We start from the raw sequence: 26,005 nt of genomic DNA on the forward strand, positions 1-26,005 counted from the left end.
GATGGCCAGCAGGAGAGGGCAGTTGGGAGGCACCCAGCCTGCAAGGGAGGGCAGTTGAGAAGGACCAGGCCTGCAAGGGAGGGCAGTTGGAGGTGATCAACCCTGCAGGAGAGGGCAGTTAGGGGTAACCAGGCCGGCAGAGGAGGGAAGTTGGGGGCAAACAGGCTGGCAGCAGAGTGGTTAGGGGGTGATCAGGCTGACAGGCAGAAGCAGTTAGGGGCAATCAGGAAGGCAGGCAGGCAAGCAGTTGGGAGCCAGCAGTCCTGGATTGTGAGAAGGATGTCCGACTGCCCGTTTAAGCCCGATCCCAGGGCATTCGGACATCCCTTGAGGGGTCCCAGATTGGAGAGGGTACAGGCTGGGCTAAGGGACAACGCCCCTCCGTGCACGAATTTCATGCACCAGGCCTCTAGTTAGGGTAATAATGTGGGCTGTCATAAAGGACTTTTCAGTGTCTGAACCCAGTAAAATCTTCCTCCTTGTGTTCCATGATGTGGGACAGGGAGCCACCGAAGCTCATCCTCTCCACCCAGAGACACAGTGCTCCAGGCTCCTCTCACTTGTGGATTCAGCTGGCAATGAGCACAGTCCAAAGGGGTAGAGGTCAGACAGAGGAGTGCTGTCAGGAAAGCTTGGGAGTAGCCACTCATGGCTGTTCTTGCCTCTGGCCAGACCTGACTCACATGGTGAGAGAGGCTCAGAAATGCAGAACAGCACAAACACCTTGCATCTTGGCACATAGGACAGCACACTCACCCTCTTTTCCCAGCACCTGCGCAGCCAGCCAACTCAGTCACCTTCTTCAGGAAGAACATCCAGAGAGAACAATAAAATAAAAGTACCTATTCGCATAGCACTTCAAAGTACTAAAAGAAAAGAAACCCCTCTCCATGCATTTCTAAAGCCATGGCCTGGGCATAAGCCCCTCAAATGCTGAGGAAAACCCATCTCTGGTGAGGACCAGGGACAATGGGGCCCTGGACTCCAAAGTATTGGGGGGAATCCTGATATTTTTTTTTTTTTCTTTTTCTCTTGCCAGTTTTCCCTGAAAAGCATCCTGTTATATGAAGCTTCCACACAGCTCATGGGGGAAGAGGAGTCTAAGATTCTCAGCGAACCAGAGCTTCCAGCAGAAGGACCTGGAAGGTGGCTGAGATATAGGGGGAGAGGAGCTGTGGGTGAGCTGGGCCCACACAGAGCACACCCCAGAGGCTAGCATAGGTGCTACGCACGCTCTTGCTGAGGTCACCCCCAGGGCTGCTGAGACAGAAGTGAGGTGTGAACTTCATATGCTCCACAGACTGACACAGTGGGCTCTCACCTCTGCCACTCAGTGGTGGGAAGACAGACTGTGGAGCCCATCCAGTAGGGGCAGCACATCCATCACCAGCCTCCTCTGAAGTCTGGAAGGAGAAAGGAACTGCATGTGAACAGGCACAGGGGTCAAGGGCAAGAGGCCAGGGCTGTAGAGCCCCAGCCTGCAGTCCCACCACACCCTGCACTTTAATTCCAAGTACAAGCTAATTTTTGCAAATAGCACAACATTTTTGCAACAGTAAGAATTGTAGGTTTGACTCAAATTACATTAGAGATTTCAATGTTGGTTTGTCACATATTCAATGGATATTAGCTGAACCCAATGCAATCATCATTTCACAATGTATGTAAATCAAACCATTGTGCTGTCTGCCTTTATTTCTCAATAAAGCTGGGAAAAATAAACAGTGCCTTAATAAATGGGAAAAAATGGTTATAGATGTAGTGGAATGCATAAATCATAAATAAAAGAAAACAAATCAGGATACACACTTAATAAATAGTATCATCTTGACCTGGAGGCATGCTCAGTGTTGAGCATTGATCTAGGAACCAGGAGGTCATGCATGGAGTCCCCTTCAGGGCACATGCCCTGGTTGTGGGCTCCATCCCCAGTAGGAGGCTTTTAGGATGAAGCTGATCAATGATTCTTTCTCATGGCTATTATCTCTCTCTCCCTCTTCCTTCCTCTCTGAAGTCAATACAAAATATATTAATTTAAATAAATGAATAGTATCACCTCAAAATGGTATCTGGATATATAAATTTACAAAAGACCAAAGGATATACTTTGAAATGTTCACAATAGTTAACCTTGGATTGTGGAAAGAAGTTTTTTCTTTTACTTTATACTTCCTCTCTGAAGTCAATACAAAATATATTAATTTAAATAAATGAATAGTATCACCTCAAAATGGTATCTGGATATATAAATTTACAAAAGACCAAAGGATATACTTTGAAATGTTCACAATAGTTAATCTTGGATAGTGGAAAGAAGTTTTTTCTTTTACTTTATACTATTCTTTTGAAATTTCTACCCATAATCCTGTATTATATTTGTAATGAGAAAAAAATTAAAAACATTTAAGGAACTCTTATTAGTGTAAATGCATTTTGTATCCATGTTCAATGACCATCCACTTATCTTTGAGAAACTTAAAAAGTGCTTTGGATTGTGAAATATCCTTTAAAATGCATTCTTGCACTCTACCAGCTCCTGAATGAGAACACTGGGCTTTGGACATGCTGGGTCTGCTTGGAAAAAGTAATGGGGCAGGGCTGGGGGGTGGGGCAGGGCTGGGGACAGGGAATGGCAGGGACTGGGGGCTGGGTAGGGCTGGGGGCAGGGCAGGCACTGTGAAGAGAGGCTCCTAGGCAGGATGCCTCATGTCTAAAGCTCAGGCTGTATTTGAAGAATTCCATATTTGAAGGCTGATGTCTTCAGTAAAGGTTCAGACTTGGTAAACTTTAGACATGAACCACAGCAAATTTTCTTTTAAAATGGTTTTTGCCATTCTTACTGCAAAAATAAGAGGAGCATATTTATACATAAAATATTTTTAAAGGATTAAGATCTCCTAAGTCACAGCTCTATGATTCTAACCACAACTGGCTCTACAGAGGCCGACAGGAAAAGTGGAAGGAGCACTGGCCCTGGGTTCTCATTTGATCTCTGCTACGAACTTGCTTTGTGGTCTTAGGGATTTCACTTAACCTTTCTGGGTTTCCTAGCTTCATCTATGGAATGAGGGTAAAATTAGACCTCTTAAGGTTTCTACATACTCTTAAAAAAGTAATTGTAGGTTCAGATTTCTACAATCTTCCTAAATATCTCAGCAATAATAAACTTTTCCTTGGATTAACCTTTCTGGTAGCAACACTTCACAAAAATGTGAATACATTTTTATAATACTACTCATTTCAAAAGTACAAAATCTCTATAAAACTTATCCTATAACCTTTTGGTAGATGCTATTAAACATTTCTTAGTAACTGTCCTTTAGCCCAACAGTAAATTTAGCATTATCTTTTTAAAACATCAATTGCATATTCTTTGAATTGGTATGAAAATGTTGTGTTATAGGCTCAGGAAATACAGATGTGTTGAGCACTACATGTCACTTTTAATAAAATTCAACAAGTAACTTCCCAGGTTTGAAAAAGAAGTGAAGTCAATTTTCTTTAGGTAAACATCAACTCTTGTAAACATGGAATGAAAATGTGGCTGTATTTTCTGCCTTAAAAGTTAAAAAACATAATAGATGTGATTTAACTCACTCAATTGGTTTGTGAAGCTGAATACTTACATGGAGGGTCTGCTCCATCCTGCCATCAGCTTAGTGCAAGGACTGACAGTCACATGTCACCTATTCTCTCCTGTGAGGAAGGGAGCTGCGTGTGAATCATTCCTGCCACTAAGCCGGTAGACGGCCAGCCTGCTAGGCAGCAAGAATGCCAGCCTTAGTCCACAGGGGCAAGAAGTGCTGCCATCTCTCTCAGGACAGTTCCAAACTCAGCCTTTGAAGGACAGCCAGCCAGGCCACTGCTGGGCTCTCAGTCAAGAGTGACAATTTTCTCTCGCTCTTATTTCTTCTTAAATCAAACCACCCAACCACCCACCCAGCCAACCAACCACCCTACCAACCAACCACCCTACAAACCAAAATTTAATAATCATCCTTGCACTCAAGTCACTGCTGTATAAACACCAAGTGGTATATGGGCTCACATGGTGAATTCCCTCCTAGACACACATTCCCAGAGCCTGGAATAAGCTCTGCCCCTGCCCATTCCCTTCCCTCAGCTCTCCTCTCCACCCTTCCCCGGTCACACCACCCCACCCCCCGCCACACACACACACACACACACACACACACACACACATATACACACACACCCTGTTTGAACAGGTAGTTAACTTTCTGGGGACTACAGATCCGTCTTGTCCCCTGGCTTGAGACACAAGCTCTGGAGAAGCAGGACCCCTCAGTGCCTGGCTTAATAGACTCGGGGCCCTGCTGGGGTCTGGCTGGAACTCTGTCCCCAGCTGCCTCCTGTCAGCTCAGCAGCCACCACTCATCCATGTCCAGTGAGCTAGTGCAACCCACACCAGAATGACAGGGGACCAGCTGCGCACAGGGAAGGAGCCTGCACTGGGGCTCTTGGTCTCGCCCTGGGGCTGTCAATTCTCCTGCTTTCTCCCAGGACCCAGGGGCTCGCCAAGTCCCACCCTTCCGGAAAGGGACCCCTTGGCTGACCCCAGAACAAAGCCCAGGGAAACCCCAATCTTCCAAGTGTTTTAAATACCTGGCAGGCCCAAGTTCACCCTTTGAACGAACCCTTCACGCCCACTACAGCCACCACCACGTGGGACACTCAAACCAGTACCTAGTTGCTCGGAGTGGGGGGAGGGGGGCAGATAGGGCTTTTAGGCTGGAGTCTCTGGGCAGGTGAGCAGGAGGGATCTCACCTTGGTGACATTGAGGAAGGGGTCTGGCCCAGCTTCAGCTCCAGCTCCTCCTTCAGATTAGCAAGCGGATCCAGCCCACAGGCAGAAGTGGAGCGCCTGCAGGATGGTGGCCTGGACCCCAGGCAGATGCACTTGGTCTGGCTGTGGAGGAGGCATCCACACCAGCTGGCCTCGGCCTCCAACGGCTCCTCCGCCCGCGAGACCCTGGCGGACCCGGGCGGGGCAGTAGCGCGAGCCAGGAAGCCCAGTGGCCCCCAGGCTTGTCCCCCTCACAGATTTGTGCTCCTGTGGCCAGATCTGCCAGGCTGGCCAGCCAGGAGCGTTTGATACTGCAGTGCCACCTGGTGGGGCCTCTGCGCAGTACCAGGAGGCCACCCTGGCTCCTTGCTGCCAGGCCTCCTTTGCTCAGTAGTGTGGCTTAACTCATCCACCCAGCATTGCTTTCTGACACTCTGTCCCTGCAGAATACCTTCAACACAGGACACTTCTGCATTTTGGCCAAGTCAGTGGTGAGAGCGAGAATTTTTCATTAGGTCACTGGTTTGCTCATCATCATGTAGAATATCTGAGCTTTTCACTTTTGACTTATTTTATTAAATGTTTTATATCAAAGAAGGAAATGATTTTTTGTAAATGTGATAAAGGAGGGTATGTCATTATATTATCTGTATACCAGGTGTCAGCAATTTATAGTCAGTGGATGAAATCTTGCCTATTGCCTGTTTATATATGTCTCATGAGATAAGAATAATTTTTATTCACTTTTTAAAAGTTAGAAAACAATATTGTGATACATAAACATAATATGAAATTAACATTTTTGTGTCCATAATTAATGTTTGACTGGAAGGCAGACATGTACATTCATTTACATATTGCCTTTGGCTACTTTCATGTTACAATGGCAGAGTTGAGTAGTTATGACCAAGATGGTATTGTCTACAGAGCCCAAACCATTTACTACCAAACCCTTTACAAAGGAAGTTTGCAGATCTGTGTCCTACACAGAGTAGAAGAAGGCCACATGCGTTATTAGTAGCACTGTATTTGGATTCCAAATGATTTTAAATGTGTCATATTGCACATTTAAAAATCAACAAAATATGCCTGGTTGGTGTTGCTCAGTTGTTGAGCATCAACCAATGAACCTGGAAGTCACGGTCTGCTCTGAAAACCAGTCATATGCCTGGGTTACAGGCTCAATCCCCAGTGTGAGGTGTGCAGGAGGCAGTCGATCAAAGATTCTCTTGCATCATTGATGTTTCTATCGCTCTACCTCTCTTCATTCCTCTCTGAAGTAAACAAAAATATATATATATATTTTAAAAAATAATAAATAAATGAAATCAACAAAATATGGTAACTATTCACCAGTAAAGGAATACATAAATAGTTATGAAATACTTATGTGAATAAATACTACAGGGCAGTTAAAATCAATAAAGAACTATTTGTCTCAAAGTAGATAGATTTTAAAATTTATGATAATATAAACAAAAAAGTTCCAAAATATTTCATAAAATATACCTGTATATAAATCCAGAAAGATGAACTAATACTACATATGGTTGATTGATATATATCTATAATAATAAGAGTGTAATATGCTAATTAGATCAAACATCCTTCCGGACGACCTTCCAGACAAAGCCAGGGCTGCAAGGGAAGCCTGGGTCCTGGGTCTCAGAGGGAAGCTGGTGCTGGCAGCTGGGGGAAGAAAGGCCTACTCTTGCATGAATTTCAGGTATCAGGCCTCTAGTATATGTAATAAATGATTAAAAACCTAAATTATAAGAATGATTAGAAAATTTATAATGTAAATATAAAGAGAGAAATTGGACTGAAAAATGATACAGACTATTACTGTATTGTATTATTTATTTATTATTGTATTTTGTTTATGTATTTTTAATCCTCACCTGAAGATATGTTTATTGATTTTATAGTGAGAGAAAGAAAGAGAGAGAGGGGCAGAGGGAGAGAGAGAAAAATCTATGTGAGATCGAAACCATGATCTCTGCCCTCTGTATGTGCCATGACTGGGGATTGAACCAGCAACTTAGGTATGTGCCCTGACTGGGAATTGAACCTGCAACTTTTTGGTGTATGGGACGATGCTCTAACTAACTGAGCTACTCAGCCCTAGTGTTTCCTTATTTCTTAAAAAATGAAAATATAAAGAGGGCAAGATAAGATCAATATTTATTCTACACTGTTTATTCTAAATCTATTAAATGTTTTCTGTATTATAAAAAATAGCAACATGGCTGTGGAAGTATTTATTTTTATTTGTTGACAAGAGAAATGTGAATGGTGTAAATGCAGGTCAAATCTTCAGTTACCACCAGAAAATAAATAATATTGATGGTAATCATTGGATTCTGATACCTTATCAGAGAATCACTAAAATATAACTAGCTTATCCTAAAAGAAAAGGAAAAAAACAGCCAGTAGCTTTTCTAGAATACACAATAGATATATTAGTTCTTCTGATGCAACAGGGAACTGTTCCAAGACCAATGTGAGACATTGAAACCAAATAAAAATTGAGTGTCTGTAGGAAGAGGTTACAGTGTTAAGGCTCGGACTGACCTGCTGGCAAAGTCACAAACAAGTCCCAAGCTTGAAAGGGCACAGTCCTCTAAGCATAATTAAGCTTGATCCTGTAACTGATCCCTAGGTCTTTCCTGGGTAGCTAGTGGGCTGTGGGAGGGGCAGCAAGTGCTGCCAAAACAAGTGAAACTTACAAGAACATTGTCAATTGCCTTGTTTGTTCCTGATTATAAATAAAGCCTCAGCTTTGCAGTCTGGATCTGTTCTGTGGCCTCAGCCAGGCACAGAAAGATGCACCCAGCCCCAGCTTTCAAATCTATCTCTGTGTCTCCTCTCTTTATTTCTAATATTTCTCAATCCCTGGCTGCCTCCCCTTAGAACCATTTTGTTCATCTCTCTTCCCTCGCGGCACCCGGAAAAGGGAGATCCCCGATGCATCAGGCTCCCGCAAGTGTCCTTATAAAAACTTCATTGTTCCCAATAATTACAGATCACAAGATAGTTGCTGCTCATTACTTACATATGGCTAAATAAACTCCAGTAACTAGCTATGGGATTAGTTTTCCAATGCTTGATAATTTACCTTATTTGTTTCAGGGAGTTTGAGGTTTGGCCATTCTGCCTTGTTTCACAAAGTACATTGGGCCTCCTTTCATTCCCTTTTCCCATTTCTTCTGCTAAACTTAGGATGAGCCCAAGGCACTAAAGTAACATCATGGATATTTGGTTAACATGCCCCATAGGGGTGTGCTTTGGGGATAAATCTCCAATAAAACATGTTTCAGGGCCTTTTTTGAGCTGGGCTCTGCTGAGCCATCTCTCAGGAACTCTTCACATTTTGCCATTCTTGGAAAAAGTTATCCTCAAGGCCTAAATGTGATCATTTCCTCATTGTACTAATTCTAGGAATAACCATACGGAGCCTCATCTGCAAATAGTAATATTGTTGGACTTGGAAGATAACATGGAATAAGATGTACAAGTTGGACATCTTATCTTTTGGCAAAGAAAGCTTCTTAGAGCTTAGCCTTGGTTACTCCAAGAGTGTACATTCCTTTTTTACCACCATGAAGTGGACTGTAAATGACCTCAGAGCGACTTTCTAAATAGAGTATTTGAACAGACTTCTCAGTACCTGGTGAAGAAGGATTGTTAGGAAGAACAGTTACAAAGAAAACAAAAACAACTCAATTATAGTGAGGTTTGTGAGCTGTCATGTGAAACAAACATCTTACATTAGGGAACGTATTTTTAATATCACATTATTTCAAGTAAAAGTTTTAAAAGTGACTTTAATAACTTTTTGTTGGAAGATCTGAACTTAACTGTCTTCTGCCTGGTAATGAAGAAAACTTGGGAGGCCAGGAAAGCAAGTCAACTATGAGATCATGGAGAGCCGCCTTTAATTCTGCTTCTTATAGGTAAGGGAATGACTCAGATGTTTTCCACATTCAACAGTGTGTAAGCTCTGTTTTGAAAGGTGGAATCTGATCAAAAAATTTGACTCTGGATGGGCTGGTGTAGCTCAGTGGTTGAGCATCGACCTATGAACCAGGAGGTCACAGTTCGATTCCCAGTCAGGGCAGATGCCTAGGTATGGGTTCTATCCCTAGTGTTGGGCATGCTGGAAGCAGCTGATCAAAGATTCCCTCTCATCACTTATGTTCCATCCTTCCTCTCCCTCTCCCTTCCTCTTTGAAATCAATAAAAAATATTTTGAAAATGTAAATCTGAAGGAAGAGGATTTTTTTGTCTTATTGAACACAGAATATGGGCATTTGAATAATAATGATTTAATATTAATTACTTTATTATTATTTGTATATTTGCTTTTTAGCAAAAAATCAGATAGTCTGACCATGAAACATTCAGATATTTTCTTATTTATTTATAACACATTAATATTTTATTGGAATTATTAAAATTTATTTTCAATGTGTATATGTATATATGATTGTACATAAATATTATTGCTCTATTTCTAGCTTATGCTAGGGATGGGGAGATATGTTATTTTTGATAGGGATCATGTAAATTGAAATATAACTTATTATTTGGAAATTTTAAGCATACAAAAACGTTAAAAGACTAGTATGAGTAATTATATCTTCAGTTTATACTCAGTAATTATCATTTTATAATATTTGCTTTGCTTCTCTGTCCTTGACCCATCACTCTTTCCTTCTCTTTCTCTCTGTCTCTCTATCTCTCTCCCCCATACAAACACACACACTTCTCTTTTGAATAATTTGCAAACAAGTTGCATACATCAGGACACTTCATTTCTAAGTTTTTCACCATAAATATTTAAAGTATAAGGAAATTCTTCTTTTAACTATAACACCATTATCACAAGAAAGAAATTATAAATTTTCATTATAAAATATTTGTCGATAATTATATTATCCAATTGTCCCTGAAATAACATACATCTATACATATAAAGAGGTAATATGATAATTGTCCATTATGATGTCCCAGTAATGAACAATTTACATATTGACGGATCTGCAGGAGGCTGCATGTGCAGCAGGGCTTGGGCAGCCAGAACCAAGTTCCCAGGGAGCGGGGGGTGGGTCTGAGGAGAATGCCTGACAGGAGCCTGGACTGCAAATAAGGAAGGGAAAGCAGCCACGGGGAGCTCTTCCAATCCCCCTGCACGGACACCCTACCCCAGCACCCACACCCCTGGGGGGATGGATGGACACCCTACCCCAGCCCCTGAATCCCCAGGGGTCAGGGAGGCTGACCAGATGGGGAGAAGAACCAGCCTTGGGGGTAGCTGAAGCCCAACCTTTGACTCCCAATCTCTTCCCCTGCCACCCCTGCCAGGTATGCCCACACTATAGCACATCAGCGACCACCCGTCAGTGCCCCTAAAGCAGCCCATGACCCACTGCTGCCAGACCCCCTCCACTGGGGCCAGGTACGCATCTCCTCTCTACAACTCCAGACCCGGGTGGAGGCAGGACTGAGTGGGCTCAAAGGGTCAGAACCTTCCAACCAACAGCAGCAGCACCATCTCCGCAGGGGAAGCACACTGAACCTAGCTGGGGACGCTGCGAAACCTGGCCTCCTAGCCCAAATGGCTCCCTTCTGGCCCGGTCCTCACCCCTGTCCAGGAGATTGTAGTCCCTCCCTTAGCAGGTACAGCTGCGAAACAGTTAAGACAATTTAAAGAATGGCACCAAGCGGGAAGATTTGACAGTTACTTCCCCTTTGGCCTTGCAGCCCCCCTAGCAGCCCCCTAACACCCTGCACACTCTCCCAGCGCCTCCAGGGACAAGACCACTACAGGGCTCCTGGCCAGAGTCCGCCCCTCCGAGGCCTGCGGAACCCACTGCAAAGCTTCCATAACTACAGTCCTAGGAAAAATCATGCCTTCCTCCCCTAATCAGCACCTGCTACCGGCAAAGGTTCCTGTGAGATTAAAAAAACAAAGAAAGCTTCTTAGAGCTTAGCCTTGGTTTAGACATCACTTACTTGATGAAACATTGCTAGGTTTACTAGCTCAGAACATCTTCATGACAACCCAGTGAAAGAGGCTGAGAAGACATTACAGTTTCCATGGGTTATGCGTATGTATTCAGAAATGAAGCTCAGAGAGGAAAAGTGTCAAGCCCAGTGGTTCCCAAGGCTCAGCACACACCTCACGGGGGGGGTGGGGGGGGCAATTTGATTTGAAATTTGAAGTGGGGGCAATTCCAGAATGAGTTAGCAGTGAATTATTTGCATTTCTTATGGTTCTAGGGGGTCTCATCTACAGCATATCCTACATAATAAAAGGCCAATATGCAAATGACCGAATAGTGGAATGCCTGGTCACTATGATACATGCTGACCAGCAGGGGACAGACACTCAATGCAGGAGGTCAGTGTGCTCCCACAGGGGGAGCACCGCTCAGCCAGAAGCCGGGCTCATGGGTAGTGAGCACAGCAGACATGGTGGCAGCCTCTCTTGCCTCTGTAGCAATGCTAAGGATGTCTGACTGATGGCTCAGGCGCACTAAGTCATCAGTAGGACAACCCTCCAGGCTCCTGGACTGCAAGAGGGCGCAGGCCAGACTGAGGGTCCCCACCAAGTGCACGAATTTTGTGTACCGGGTCGCTAGTTTATGAATAAATAAATAAACAAACCATATTTCCTCTGCACATTTAACATACTGAGTACATTTGCAACTTTAATCCACACTTATCTTCATTCATACAAAACTGTAACTATATCTGACATTTGTTCTTTAAAGATTTTTCTTCCTAGATACAATATCCAAAGGAAATTTCTATGATAAAATTAGGCCTGTGGTTTCAGCTGGTGTATTTTTGTAAAATAAGCTAAGCTTCATTTCACCAGATACTGACCAGGTCTCTTGTGAGAATAGCATAAAGGCTCTTGTGAGGAGAGAACATTTCCTAGTATCTGGTGATCAAAGTGAACTTCAAAATTTGTATATATTTCTTAAAAAGAAACCTTTAAAAATAATCACTGAATTCCTACTCAGCACTGGGGACTCTTTGGTACAAGCACAGGCCTAGGTACCTTCCGGGAGGGATATCTAGCACTGAAAAGGCTGGTTCTAGAAATGTCTGTAAAATAAACATTTGGTAAATGAATGAACAAGAAGTAAAGAAACACTGATAGAGAAGATGTTCCACTCTGCTGATTTAAAGTTTTCTGCCAAAAGGAGATTTGAAGCTTCCTGCTATTTTTTAGCTTCTTTGGATTTTTAAAAGGCAGGAGGTTTGAAGTCTAATAGAGCAAAGTGCTGGGTACATAACCATGCACAGTGGATGCATTTGGGGACCTCAGACCTGTCATTTCATCTCTCTGAACCAGTTTCAATCTGCAAAATAACTGAGGAGTGGAGGATTTTGTTTTGTTTTTTAAGTATTTTTATTTATTAAATCCATTGGGGTGACACTGGTCAACATGAACATATAGGTTTTAGGTGTGAGAGTCTATGTTACACAGTCTATATATTGCACTGTCGGCCCACTGCCCCAAGTAGACTGATGTATTTTTGTCAAAACTTGTGTTGAGCAAGGATGGCCTATTTCATGCTATCCCTCCTGTATGACGCTCCCCAAGCATTGGGGAAATGGTTTCATGTGAATGAAGGTGCCCTGGGAAACAGACCCCTGATTTTTGAGTGACTGGGTTTTATCATGAGTTCAGTCATTCCCAGACTAATCCTCTGAACCTGTTTCTAAGGTCCTTTTCTCTGACTTCCCAGTGAGCAAAGGCAGCCCAGCCTAGGCTCTCCTGTTGCTTCTATGCTAAGCCCTTCCTGTTTCACTGTCCCCAGCTTTAGTAAATGTTCCCTCATAGTCACCTGGACTTGAATTCTGAAATCTTTCCTGCACAAAGTCAAGAACCCACAGACCACAGGCAGGCCCTAGCCAGATCTGCTCAGAGACATGTCCCCTGTCTGGTACCATAATTTTTTATCACTGTAATATGACTGATGATTTTACTGTTTTCTTAAAAATTGTATTTCAGCAGCCAGAATAATAAATCACTAAAATGCCAAACTTTATGTTTCCTTGTTCGCTGGCTTTTAATCTCATGTACCAATAACATATCTAAAACAATTAATACTGGAAGGAATTGATGAATGGATGGAGAGACAAGTGAATAACATCAACTTATCTAAAACCAGCAGAGTTCCAGATGGCGGCATAGTTAAACAACTAATCTGCTGCCTCACACAACAATTTCAAAAATACAACTAAAAGACAAAAACGTCTACCACCCAGAACCACGGGAAAGCTGGCTGAGTGGAAGATTTACAACTAAGAAGAGAAAGAAGCACAATCGCTGAAAAGCTGAGGTACGGAGGCACGGGAATCTGGCCGGCGGCAGGCGGCTGGGTGCGTGGCTTTTCTTCAACCCGCAGGGAGACAAGCTCCGGATCACTCTGAAATCCAGTTTCTGGGGACACTCGGGGGACCCAGGCACCTACGGGGAGAAGCTGGACTCTCGGCCATCGGGTCGGAAAGTGAGAGTGACTTTTGCAGTGGTGCGCCCAGCAATCATTGTTTACTGCGCTGGAGTGCGGGGCGCAGGGACTTGGAAACATGGAAAGGCAGAGATGGCTGATGGCAGCCATCGCCGTTGGCCACGCCCCAGCCTAGTGAGGCCCTGAGACCCCACCCAGCCCTGAGACCCCGCCCAGCCCTGAGACCCCGCCCCGCACATTCTACAAACCCACCCAGGCTCCACACAGCGGCTTTTGCATATAAATGGCCTCTTCTGGAGCAGCTTAACCAACTGCAGCTCCAGTCAGACTGCTCCAAAACCGCCCAAGCAAAGGAGGAGAAAACTAGCCCTTGCTGTAGCTCCTGCTGGGGGACACACAGTACACAAGGGTACACCAAGAGTGTCCACCTCAAGTAACTGGGAGGCTGACCCGTTGAACCAATAGGACACCTAGTACTCAAAACTACCCTACCAACTTAGGGAAGCAGAGAATATGAGAAGGCAAGGAAACAGATCACAAACCAAAGAAATGGAGGAGAACAAGCGACTGGACATAGAGTTCAAAACCACGGTTATAAGGTTTTTCAAGAATTTCATGGAAAAGGCCGATAAATTCAATGAGGTCCAACTAGAAATTAAACATACACTGACTGAGATAAAAAATATTATACAGAGACCCAAAAGCAGACTAGAGGATTGCAAGAATGAACTCAAAGATTTGGAATACAAAGAGGCCAAGGACACTCTTCCAGAGAAGCATGAAGAGAAGAGAATTCAGAAAGTTGAAGATAGTGTAAGAAGCCTCTGGGACAACTTCAAGCGAACCAACATCAGAATTATGGGGGTACCAGAAGAAGAGAGAGAGCAAGATGCTGAAAACCTATTTGAAGAAATAATGAACGAAAACTTCCCCCACCTGATGAAAGAAATAGACTTACAAGTCCAGGAAGCACACAGAACCCCAAACAAAAGGAATCCAAAGAGGACCACACCAAGACACATCATAATTAAAATGCCAAGAGCAAAAGACAAAGAGAGAATCTTACAAGCAGCAAGAGAAAAACAGTTAGTTACCTACAAGGGAGCTCCCATACGATTATCAGCTAATTTCTCAACAGAAACCATGCAGGCCAGACGGGAGTGGCAAGAAATATTCAAAGTGATGAATAGCAGGAACCTACAACCAAGACTACTCTACCCAGCAAAGTTATCATTCAGAATTGAAGGGCAGATAAAGAGCTTCACAGATAAGAAAAAGCTAAAGGAGTTCATCACCACCAAACCAGCATTATATGAAATGCTGAAAAGTATTCTTTAAAAAGAGGAAAAAGAAGAAGAAAGATAAAAATTATGAACAACAAATACATATCTATCAACAAGTGAATCTAAAAGTCAAGTGAATTAAAAATCTGAGGAACAGAATAAACTGGTGAACTTAATAGAATCCGGCATAGAATGGGAGTAGATTGATAATTCTCAGGGGGAAAGGGGTGTATGTGTGGGGAGTATGGGAAGAGACTGGACAAAAATCATACACCTATGGATAAGGACAGCGGGTGGGGGGGAGGTAAGGGAAGAGGGTGGGGGTAGGAACTGGGTGGTGGGGAGATATGTGGGGAAAAAGGAGAAACAATTGTAATCTGAACAATAAAGATTCATTAAAAAAAAAAAAAAAGAAAGAAAAGCAAAAAATAAAAAATAAAAATAAATAAAACCAGCAGAGTTCCAGTATAAAATAACTATTCATTAAACTACTATCATTGATGGTACCATCTCATAAGGTGATGCCATTTGATGGCTGACTTGTTAATCAAAAATAACATCTAACTGTATAAATTTCTTCAGGAAAATAAAGAAAATATTCTTCAAATAACTAAGATTGGTTTGTTATGTGGGACAAACTAATTTTTGTGTGATTTCAGTTGATGGATTAGAGTCCCAGATGGAAGTTAATATGTGAGTATTTAGAATAAGGGTGTTTGCAGTTAGTGTTTGTTTATTATTTATTCATTAATATATATTTACTAGAGGTCTGGTGCATAAAAATTCATGCCCTGGAGTGGGCAGTCCCTCAGCCCAGCCTGCCCTCTCTCACATTCCAGGAGCCCTCAGGGGTGGAAGGTGATCCAGCTATCAGGGGACGGTGACTGCCCAATCACACCTCTGCAGCTGCCACTGTCAGCAGAGCAAGCCTCATCTGACCCTGGTTCCATGAGCCTCGGTCAGCTATGGGCAGCCATCATCCAAGGCTTGCCTGTGCCTCGAATTTGCACTGGGAAGCTGGGTACCTGAGGGGACTGGGTGCCATGATCTTGTGGCTGTGGGTGCTGCCATCTTTGATACCATGACAGTCAATTAGCATATTTCTTCCTTATTGGCTGTCAGCACCACCATTTTTAAGGGTGGGACAGTCAATTAACAGGTTCCCTCCTTATTAGCTGTGGATGCCACCATCTTTGAGCTTGGGGCAGTCAATTAGCATATTCCCTTCTTATTGGCTGTGGATGCCACCATCATTGTGACAGCATGAGTGTCAATTAGCATACTGCTCTTTATTAGATAGGATTGATTTCACAGAGGGAGAGGGAGACAGAGATAGAAATATCAGTGATGAGAGAGGATCCTTGATTAGTTGCCTCCTGCAACCTGGGATGTGACCTGACTAAGAATCAAACCGAGATCTCCTGGTTCACAGGTCAAAGCTCAACTACTAAGCCCCGCAGCCCAGCTCTGTTAGTGTTTATTTAGATGATCAACTTTATTTTTATTATAAAATCAATTTATGCTTATTTTAACCAAATATTCAAAGAGGTATAGAGTAAAGTTAAATAGCACAATTTCCTCAGGGCCCACACACTCAGCTCCCCAGAGTTAAAAAGTTTAGTGTGAATTCCTCCACGGCCTTTACTAAATAATGACTATAGATAGGATTTTGTCAGTGCTTGCCAGTTGACCTATTTTATTGCCCTGGTTTCCAATTTAGGATCAGCCAGAGAGAGTCACCTACATTTTCCAACCAATCACATAAGATGCATCACTTCCTGTTAAGCCACACCTCCTTCCCTTGTAGCCATGGCATAGCTGAACCTTTCCCTAGGAAGCAATCCTACTCCTCAAGCTGCTTTTGAGTCTCAGACAAGTGTAAGTGATGGTGATTGGCCATCATGTTATATATAACAGCAAACTCAAATAAATAGTCTCTGTTGATTCTAACTTGCTCTTTTTCTCCATGCACTGCTTGTCTCTGGGTGAATTAGCACAGGGAAGGTGAATATGGTGATTTCTAGCATTTTGCATGTCATGTTTCAAGACATGAAGGATGATCACAAAAAATTTTCCTGGGAGCTGGTATTCTCAAGTGCATGAAGAAACAGATTGACTAAGAGAGAGAGAGAGAGAGAGAGAGAGTGAGAGAGAGAGAGAGAGAGAAGCAAACCTTACAATGATGGGAAAGTATCTGGAAAAGGAGGATGTTGATGGCAACAGGTAAACAGAACCATTTCACTCTTGTTTAAAACTAGAAATCATAACCATAAAAAATGATGAGCAGAGACAAAGCAGTATGCATCCCTCAACAAGAATTCTGCAACAACAAAAAGAGCTGATCACACAAACCCCTCACCACAAGCCATGCCTACAAGTAACCTGAACTGTAGCCTTTGCTCAGATGTTGGAATTGTCATTGCCCTCCAGGCTAATGCACTTGCCTTTAAGAAAAGTGAAGCAAACCACATAAACCTTTTTAAATGTCAGAGTAATCTTAAAGAAAACTCAGATTTTTATTACATTCTTTACTCATGAACCAAAATAAAATGATTATTAAGTATGAGACACTCACAGGCTATCCTGTAAAATAGATATTGTTCAAAAATAATTTTCAGAAAAATATAAGACTGACCAAACACTGACCAAACACAGTTAAAAATATACTTAAATAATATGATATGTAGGAACCAGAAAGAAATAACCATTGATTCAAAGGGAAAGTCAAAAGATATTTATTTTTATGGGTCAAAAAAAATGTTGAGATGAACTGCAAATGCAACACATGGAATTGAGAACTGGGCTGTTTGTTCCAGGACAGAGTGGGATGGGGTGGGGAGGAGGTCAAGTCATGACTAGCCAGGAGCATACACATTTCCTCCCTCTTACAGAGAATTGCAAAGTAGTTTGAAGACGATGATGATCAACAGGGCAGGACTCTGCTTTATGATGCATAGTGTTACATGGAAAGGACATTTTCTTCAGTGTGTAGTTTTAAAAGAATGAAATACACAGGGTTAATAAAGGCCAACATCCAATAACTCCTGAAGAGGCACCGAGTCACCAGATCCTGGCTTCAGGCTGTGTCAGAGCTGCCCCCTTGGGAGTGACTGTAGGAAATTGTTTGGGAATGTCTAAGTACTCCGTGTTCTAACCTGTCAGTTAACAGGCATAAGAGTACTACCTTTCAAACTCTAGGTCCATAAAGCAGAGTTCACTCCTCCCCTTCAACTCTCCTCTGAGCCTTGCCCCAAGTTTATTATTCACCTTGTGTATTTCAGTCCCCAGGACTCTCTTTGCTCAATTTTATTGAATGGTCTCCATATGCTGCATGTTGCTGTCTCTGCTGAGGAGACAGGGATAGACACGTCTTCCTTCTTATTCAGGTGCTATTGCCCTCCTCTCTGTGTCCCACTCCAGCATGTGTGTGGGGAAAGGTGACGGCAGATATAAACATCTTGAGCTGCCTTGGCTGGGTAAAGGCTACAGAGACCTGTTGGTATTATAATGTCCAATTTTTAAAAATGTGTTTACATTGACTTCAGAGAGGGAGGGAGAGAGAGGAAGAAACACCAATGATTAGAGAGAATCATTGATAAGCTGCCTCTACTTGCCCCACCCGGGACACAAGCCCATAACCAGGGCACGTGCCATGATGAGGAATTGAACTATGACCTCTTAGTTCATAGGTTTACTATCAACCACTGAGCCACACTGGGTAGGCATAATGTCCTATGTTCATTCTGCATCTGACTCTGGGGACACAACAGTGTTTGTTTCCTGGTTCTGAGGCAAGAAGCACATAAAGGATGGGAGAAATAAAAGCTCATTGGATTAGCAGGACAAAACTGACAGGAGTCTGGATTACTCTGGTGGGAGGGTGACGGATTCAGATTATAAAAGCTTCTTCCTGTTAAAGCACAATTAGCCAAAGACAAGGTTGTAGTTGATCAAATGATCATTTTTCACTTTTTTGTATATATACATTATTTCCTAACCTATTTTTAAAATTGAAAACAATAACAATTTTAAGGAAAACCTATGAGGATTTGCATCACCTAGTTTTATTCAAGGGGCAAGGAAGATGGGAATTGAGCCCCTGTGCTTTCTATAATTGAACCAGCATTTGCCATGCAGTCGTCTTGGCAGCCACTTGAATGAGACTGTGACTGGCCAGTGGATGCACAAGCAGGAAAAGGCAATCTGCAGGGAGTGAGAAAGCTGAACTGGCAAGGAGACAGACAACTAAGACTTGGATGAGAGTGAGAAGGCATCAGGAATAGATAAGAATACCATAAAGAGCCATGATTCCTTCTAGTTCCCGTCTCCATAATCTCCTTTCACTGGCCCCTTCCCAGGTAGAAAGTATTGTTCCCTTATTTCCAACAAAAATTCCTTATTAAGAAGATTGGGATTGACAGCAGCAAATCCAGGGGACTTCCCATCATTTGTGCGGGGACAACCCTGTGGCCCCTTGTGTTCTGTCACCCACAAGCTCAGTCATTTCCTACTTGGGACACAATAGGTGGCCAGAGAATGTCTTCTTCCTCTTCAGTCAGAGCCACGAAGACAAAAACTAGACTCAGACTTTTAGCTTAACGATTCTTTAAATCATTATTAAAATAATTTTTTTTCTCTCTATGGGCCATGATGTACATAGAATTTGCACATTAAATGTATCTTCATTTTTAAATTATTTTCAAAAACTTTTTTCACTTTTCTTTGAATACAAAATGTTTTAAGAACAAATGTACATTAAATTGTGTTAAGTACTCTCACACAACAAACACACACACACACACACACACACACACACACACACACGTCTTTCTAAACCACATGAGTCTACTTTTGGACCCCAGATTTCACACGCAAGTGACGATTATTAAAAAAGAGAAATAACATTTATTGGCCATTCATCATATTGAGGTATGATGATCATGAATATAGTGAAGAGCACATAGGAATGAAGTTCAAGTAGGAAGTGGTCATCACATGGGACTAAGGATGGGACAGAAGTGGAAATTCAAGGTGCCCAAGCAGCTGGGCATTTGAGAAACAGAATGTCAGAGGCAGAAACCACATGGAAGTAGTCACCACATCTGCCTGTCATCTCCCCTCAAGGCATTTGCCAAGTCCTACCTTGAACTGGTGACTGACATCAAAAGAACAAGCAGAAAACAGGGGAGTGTAGGAGATTGAGACTAGGTCTCAGCAACTGGACCTGAAACTTTGAGAGAAACACACCCCACAGATGGACAGCACTAGTTCACTTTAAGTGCACAGGAAACATTTACAATTATAGACCACATGCTGTTTCAAAGGCCTGAAATCAGAGAATGCATGCTGATCACAGTCAATTTAATTTAAAACAAACATAGATAACTAGAAAATCCTGAAATGTTTGAAAACCAAGCAATAAACTTTTAAATAACCCATGGGTCAAAAAGGGAATCACATGAAAATAAGAAAAAAAAAATGAACTAAAAACAAAATAAAAGATATATTAGAACAGTGATTTGTAGCTGAAGTAGTTTTAGAGGGAAATTACAGTTTAGTAAGCTTATAGTAGAAAAGAAGATAATAGAAGTTGTGTACAAGAGGCCTTCATGTTCTGCTGGATTTGAATAATTTCAGAAATACTTCTTCCTGATTGCTGACCCACGACTTCCCGCTTCTTGAAGCATTTACTTAAAAAAAATCCTATATAATAAAAGGGTAATATGCAAATTGACCCTAATGACAGACTGACCTGGAACAACTGGTCGTTATGATGTGCACTGACTACCAGGGGGCAGACTTTAAATGCAGGATCGGCCTCAGTGGTCAATGAGCTCCCTCAGGAGGAGCTCTGCTCAGGCACCACCTGGGAGGAGGGATGCTCCCCCCACCTACCCCCAGAGTACATGGGTTTTCCTGCACTGGACCTCTAGTTATAATTATAACATACTTTTCTGCCTTTTTGAGATGTAAATATTTCAAGTATAGTTTTATTTATTTCAAAGGGAGAAAGGAAGTAAGAGAGAGAGAAAGAGAAAGGGAGACATTAATGATGAAAGAGATCCATTGGCATGCTACCTCCTGCAGTCACCCTACTGGGGATCCAGCCAGAAACCTGGCCATGTGTCCTGACCTGGAATTCTAACATCAACTCTGGTTTATGGTTCCAGACACCCACCATCACTCTGTTGAACAAATGGTTGCCGAAAACTCAAAGGGAACCAGGAGGGGAGTTGCCATCCAGGAGGGGCCAGTTAGTGGGGGATTTTGGGAGTGATGCCCCACACCACCTGATCCCCCAGATGCCTGCAGCCAGCAGCAAATAGCACCTGATCTTTCCCCACTTCCAATGGCTGCAATTCCTGGTCCCCAAGTAAAAAAGGAACTAGAACTCCAGGAGTCAGGATAACTGGGGGCTTCAACTCTAGGATCAGAATCCAGGCCCCACAGGAAGCAACATCAGGCTGGGGAACATGAGATGACGTGTCAGGAGCATCATGGGTTGACTGGCCTCCACAGGCCAAAGGCTGGCCTATGAAAAACCAGGGACAGGAGGCAGATCCTGGCATTAAGCTGGTCTGCAGTGAGAACCCTCTCCCTCCCAGAGGCAGTTCACAAAGCAGCTACTGCATTCCTGAACAAAAATATTGAGAGACGGGTTTTGACCAAAAAAATTAGATTATTTTAAAATCGTGAATCTATGAGGTATGTCCTAAAGAGGTTTAAAATATCACATGTATGTACATGTTAATCAATCACGTTTATTACAAATATAAAATTTATGAAATCAGAAAAGAGCTCTTTGCTCAAGAAATCATTCAGCCCTCTACCTGGTTCTCAGGGGCAGGGCCTTCACAGGTCACCTTTCAGGTGCTGAGAGGGGCTGGGAGACAGACAGCCCAACAAAAAACAAGACAACTCTTCATTTCAGGAGACATGAAGAAGAGCCATGAAAAAAAACAGACTTGGCTTATATGACTAGGGAGCCACAGGGACTGCAAGGATTTCTGTTCATGCCCTAAGCAGTGGCCTCAAATGCAGTGGCTCACTGGACAAAGTGTGGGATCCCAGGTGCTAGGGGTCAGAAACTGGAGGCAGTTCATTTGGTTGTGGTCCTCCCAGGAGGCTCTAGCGGGGCCTGTCCTGGGGAGCTGGCAGAATCCATTCCTAATGGGACAGTTCCCTTCTGTGTCCCTGCCAAAGTCACTCCCAGCTTCCTGGGGGCCCACCAAAATCTTGGCCTTTGGTCCCTGCCTCCAGCCTCAAAGCCAGCCAGCCAAGTTGAGTCCTTCCCTTCTCCTCTCACCCACCCTCCTACCCAGTTGTCACTTTCAAGAATCCCTGGTTACTGAGGGATAGGAACTCTGGGTGAGCCACACCTCCTGTGCTTTCTGAAGAGGGCCTGGGGTGTGTTGGTGTCAATAAATGTGTATTCACTGACTTTAAACAACAACAACACAAGAAAAACTTAGGCAGTTGGCCCATCTTGCTGACCTGGAAGAGTTACTAGGTTACCTCTATGACCTGTCTTACCATTCTGACCTGTTTTAGTACTGTGACCTATTGCCAGGTGTAACCCATAGGGCTTTGAGGAGACTCCCCAGTAGTGTGAATCCCCAGCAGACACAGAGAAGGGCTCCCCAAGATATTTAAACTTAGACATGGCTGTTGAGACAGAGCTGGCCACATGAGACCTGGGGAAGCCACCCCAAAAGGAGTCAGTGCCCCAGGGCAAGGACAGACAGGCTGGATGGACACAGTAGAGGGCAGGGGGGCAAAGAAAGGACTCCAGTGTGGGTTGAAAATGCTGTCACAGCATGAAGGCTTTTAGGCATGAGAACAGGGTCATAAGATTTAGGTTTTTAAAGAAGACTTGGTGATTTGACATTTGGAATGATATTTGACATGTGTCTTGAGAGCCAGGCAAGATTTAGGCAGATGAAGACGGTGAGATGTGCTTCAGGTACAGACAGTGGACACGGCCTGGAGGCAGGACAGATGAACACTGGGGACTGGAGCACATACCTCTCAGAGCCTGTGAGTGATGGGAAAAGGCAGGGAAACAGAACACCCTGCATGGAGGGACCAGGGCAGGGGGAGAGGGGACACTCCATGGAGTGTTCAGGGCAGGGGAGGCAGTGAACCCTCCATGGAGGGGTTGGTTGGGTCAGCAAGGAGAGGGTACCCTCCATGGGGGGACAGGGTAGGGGATGGGAACCCTCCATTGAAGGGTGAGGGCTGGGAGGAGCGGGGACACTCCACTGAGGGGTGAGGGCAGGGAGGAGAGGGGACCCTCCATGGAGGGAGCAGGACAGGGAGGAGAGGGGACCCTTCATGGAGGGGACAGGGTAGGGGATGGGAACCCTCCATTGAGGGGTGAGGGCTGGGAGGAGCGGGGACCCTCCATGGAGGGAGCAGGACAGGGAGGAGAGGGGACACTCCATGGAGTGTTCAGGGCAGGGGAGGCAGTGAACCCTCCATGGAGGGGTTGGTTGGGTCAGCAAGGAGAGGGTACCCTCCATGGAGGGAGCAGGACAGGAAGGAGAGGGGAACCTCCATGGAGGGGACAGGGTAGGGGATGGGAACCCTCCATTGAGGGGTGAGGGCTGGGAGGAGCGGGGACCCTCCATGGAGGGGTGAGGGCAGGGAGGAGAGGGGACCCTCCATGGAGGGAGCAGGACAGGGAGGAGAGGGGATACTACATGGAGTGTTCAGGGCAGGGGAGGCAGTGAACCCTCCATGGAGGGGTTGGTTGGGTCAGCGAGGAGAGGGTACCCTCCATGGAGGGGACAGGGTAGGGGTTGGGAACCCTCCATTGAGGGGTAAGGGCTGTGAGGAGCGGGGACCCTCCACGGAGGGGTGAGGGCAGGGAGGAGAGGGGACCCTCCATGGAGGGGACAGGGTAGGGGATAGGAACCCTCCATTGAGGGGTGAGGGCTGGGAGGAGCGGGGACCCTCCATGGAGGGGTGAGGGCAGGGAGGAGAGGAGACCCTCCATGGAGGGAGCAGGACAGGGAGGAGAGGGGACCCTCCATGGAGGGGACAGGGTAGGGGATGGGAACCCTCCATTGAGGGGTGAGGGCTGGGAGGAGCGGGGACCCTCCATGGAGGGCGCAGGACAGGGAGGAGAGGGGACCCTCCATGGAGGGAACAGGGTAGGGGATAGGAACCCTCCATTGAGCGGTGAGGGCTGGGAGGAGCGGGGACCCTCCATGGAGGGGTGAGGGCAGGGAGGAGAGGGGACCCTCCATGGAGGGAGCAGGACAGGGAGGAGAGGGGACACTCCATGGAATGTTCAGGGCAGGGGAGGCAGTGAACCCTCCATGGAGGGGTTGGTTGGGTCAGGAGGAGAGGGGACCCTCCATGGAGGGAGCAGGACAGGGAGGAGAGGGGACCCTCCATGGAGGGGACAGGGTAGGTGATGGGAACCCTCCATTGAGGGCTGAGGGCTGGGAGGAGAGGGTATCCTCCATGGAGTGGGCAGAGCAGAAAAAAGAGAGGACTCTCCATGGAATTGGCAGGGTAGGGGGATGGGAACCCTCCATTGAGGGGTGAGGGCAGGGAGGAGAGGGGACCCTCCATGGAGGGGACAGGGTATGGCGGGAGAGGACACTCCATTTGGGGGCCAGGGCATGGAGGAAAGGGGACCTTCCATGCAGGGTACATGGAGGAGAGATGACCCTCCATGGAGGAAACAGGGCAGGGAGTAGAGAGAACCCTCCATGGAGAGGACAGGGCAGGTAGTACAGGGGACCCTCCATGGAGGGGACAGGGCAGGGAAGAGGGTCGACCATCCATGGGGGGCCAGGGCAGGGAGAAGAGGGACCTTCCATGGAGGGGCCAGGGCAGGGAGGAGAGTGTACCCTCCATGTAGGGGTCAGGGTAGGAAGGAGAGGAGACCCTCTATGGAGGGGCTAGGGCACAGAGGAGAGGGGACCCTCCATGGAGGGGTCAGGGCAGACAGGAGAGGATACCCTCCATGTAGGGGCCAGGGCAGGGAGGAGATGGGACCCTCCATGGAGCGGGCATGGAGGAGAGGGGACCCTCCATGCAGGGGACAGGGAGGAGAACCTCCATGGAGTGTAAGGACAGGGAGTAGAGGGGATTCTCCATAGAAGGGCAGGAGAGGGGTCCCTCCATGGAGAAGCCAGGGCAGGGAGGAGAGGATACCCTCCATGTAGGGGCTAGGTCACAGAGGAGAGGAGACCCTCCATGGAGGGGTCAGGGTATGGCAGAGAGAGGACCCTCCATTTGGGAGCCAGGGCAGGGAGGAAAGGGGCCCTTCCATGCAGGGGACAGGGAGGAGAGGTGACCCTCCATGGAGGAGACAGGGCAAGGAAGAGAATGGACCATCCATGGGGGGCCAGGGCAGGGAGGAGAGGTGACCTCCCATGGAGGGGCCAGGGCAGGGAAAAGAGGGAACCTTCCATGGAGGGGCCAGGGCAGGGAGGAGAGGGTACCCTCCATGTAGGGGCCAGGGCAGGGAGGACAGTAGACCCTCTATGGAGGGGCTAGGGCACAGAGGAGAGGGGACCCTCCATGGAATGGGCAGGGAGGAGAGGGAACCCTCCATGCAGGGGGCAGGGAGGAGAACCTACATGGAGTTGTAAGGACAGGGAGTAGAGGGGATCCTCCATAGAAGGGCCAGGGCAGGGAGGAGAGGGTAACCTCCATGAAGGGGCAGGGAAGGGAGGAGAGGGGAACTTCCATGGAGGGGGCAGGGTAGGGAAGAGAGGGAACCCTCATTGTAGTGGGAGTGTAGGAGGATAGAAACCCCCAATGGGGGGGTAGGGTAGGGGAATGGGGACCCTCCATGGAGGGGTGCGGGCAGGGAGGAGTGGGGACCCTCCATGGAGGGGGGAGTATAGGGGATTGGAACCCTCCATTGAGGGGTCAGGGCAGGGAATAGAGGGGACCCTCCATGGAGGGGCCAGGGCAGGGAGGAAAGGGGAACCTCCATGGAGGGGGCAGGGCAGAGAGGAGAGGGGTCTCCCATGGAAGGGACAGGGCAGAGAGGAGAGGGGACTTCCATGGAGGGGACAGGGTATGGAGGAGAGAGGACCCTCCATTTGGGGGCCAGGCCATGGAGGAGAGGGCATCTTCCATGGAGGGGACACAGAGGAGAGGTGACCCTCCCTGGAGAGGACAGGGCAGGGAAGAGAGTGGACCCTCCATGGAGGGGGCAGGGCAGGGAGGAGAGGTGACCCTCCATGGAGGGGGCTGGGCACAAGCACAGAGAACCTTCCTTGGAGGGGACAGGGCAGGGAGAAAAGGAACACTCCATGGAGGGGACAGGGCAGGGGGACAGGGAACCCTACTGGGAGGGGGCAAATCAGGGGACAGGGAATACTCCATGGAGGGGACAGGGAACCCTCCTGGTAGGGGACAAGTCAGGAGGACAGGGAATACACCTTGGAGGGGGC

The 26,005-nt window shown here is 45.9% G+C and overlaps 1 long non-coding RNA gene across 2 annotated transcripts in view; it reads right to left on the minus strand.

The window, feature by feature from the left end:
• Nucleotides 1–763: 763 nt before the first annotated feature.
• The window catches only part of LOC129148462 (uncharacterized), a 39,407-nt gene continuing 14,165 nt past the window's right edge, over nt 764–26,005 (minus strand). Inside the window, exons 4-6 of one of the 2 annotated variants that reach the window (XR_008555462.1) lie at nt 3,627–3,696; nt 1,322–1,403; nt 764–866 (exon numbers count right to left, since the gene is read on the minus strand). This is a non-coding gene — a long non-coding RNA (uncharacterized LOC129148462). Of the gene's footprint in view, nt 867–1,056; nt 1,404–3,626; nt 3,697–26,005 lie in introns of those variants that run through there. The other variant, XR_008555463.1, reaches the window with a different exon arrangement.

Source organism: Eptesicus fuscus (assembly GCF_027574615.1).
Source record: "Eptesicus fuscus isolate TK198812 chromosome 16 unlocalized genomic scaffold, DD_ASM_mEF_20220401 sc16_unplaced_1, whole genome shotgun sequence".
Lineage (NCBI taxonomy): Eukaryota > Metazoa > Chordata > Mammalia > Chiroptera > Vespertilionidae > Eptesicus > Eptesicus fuscus.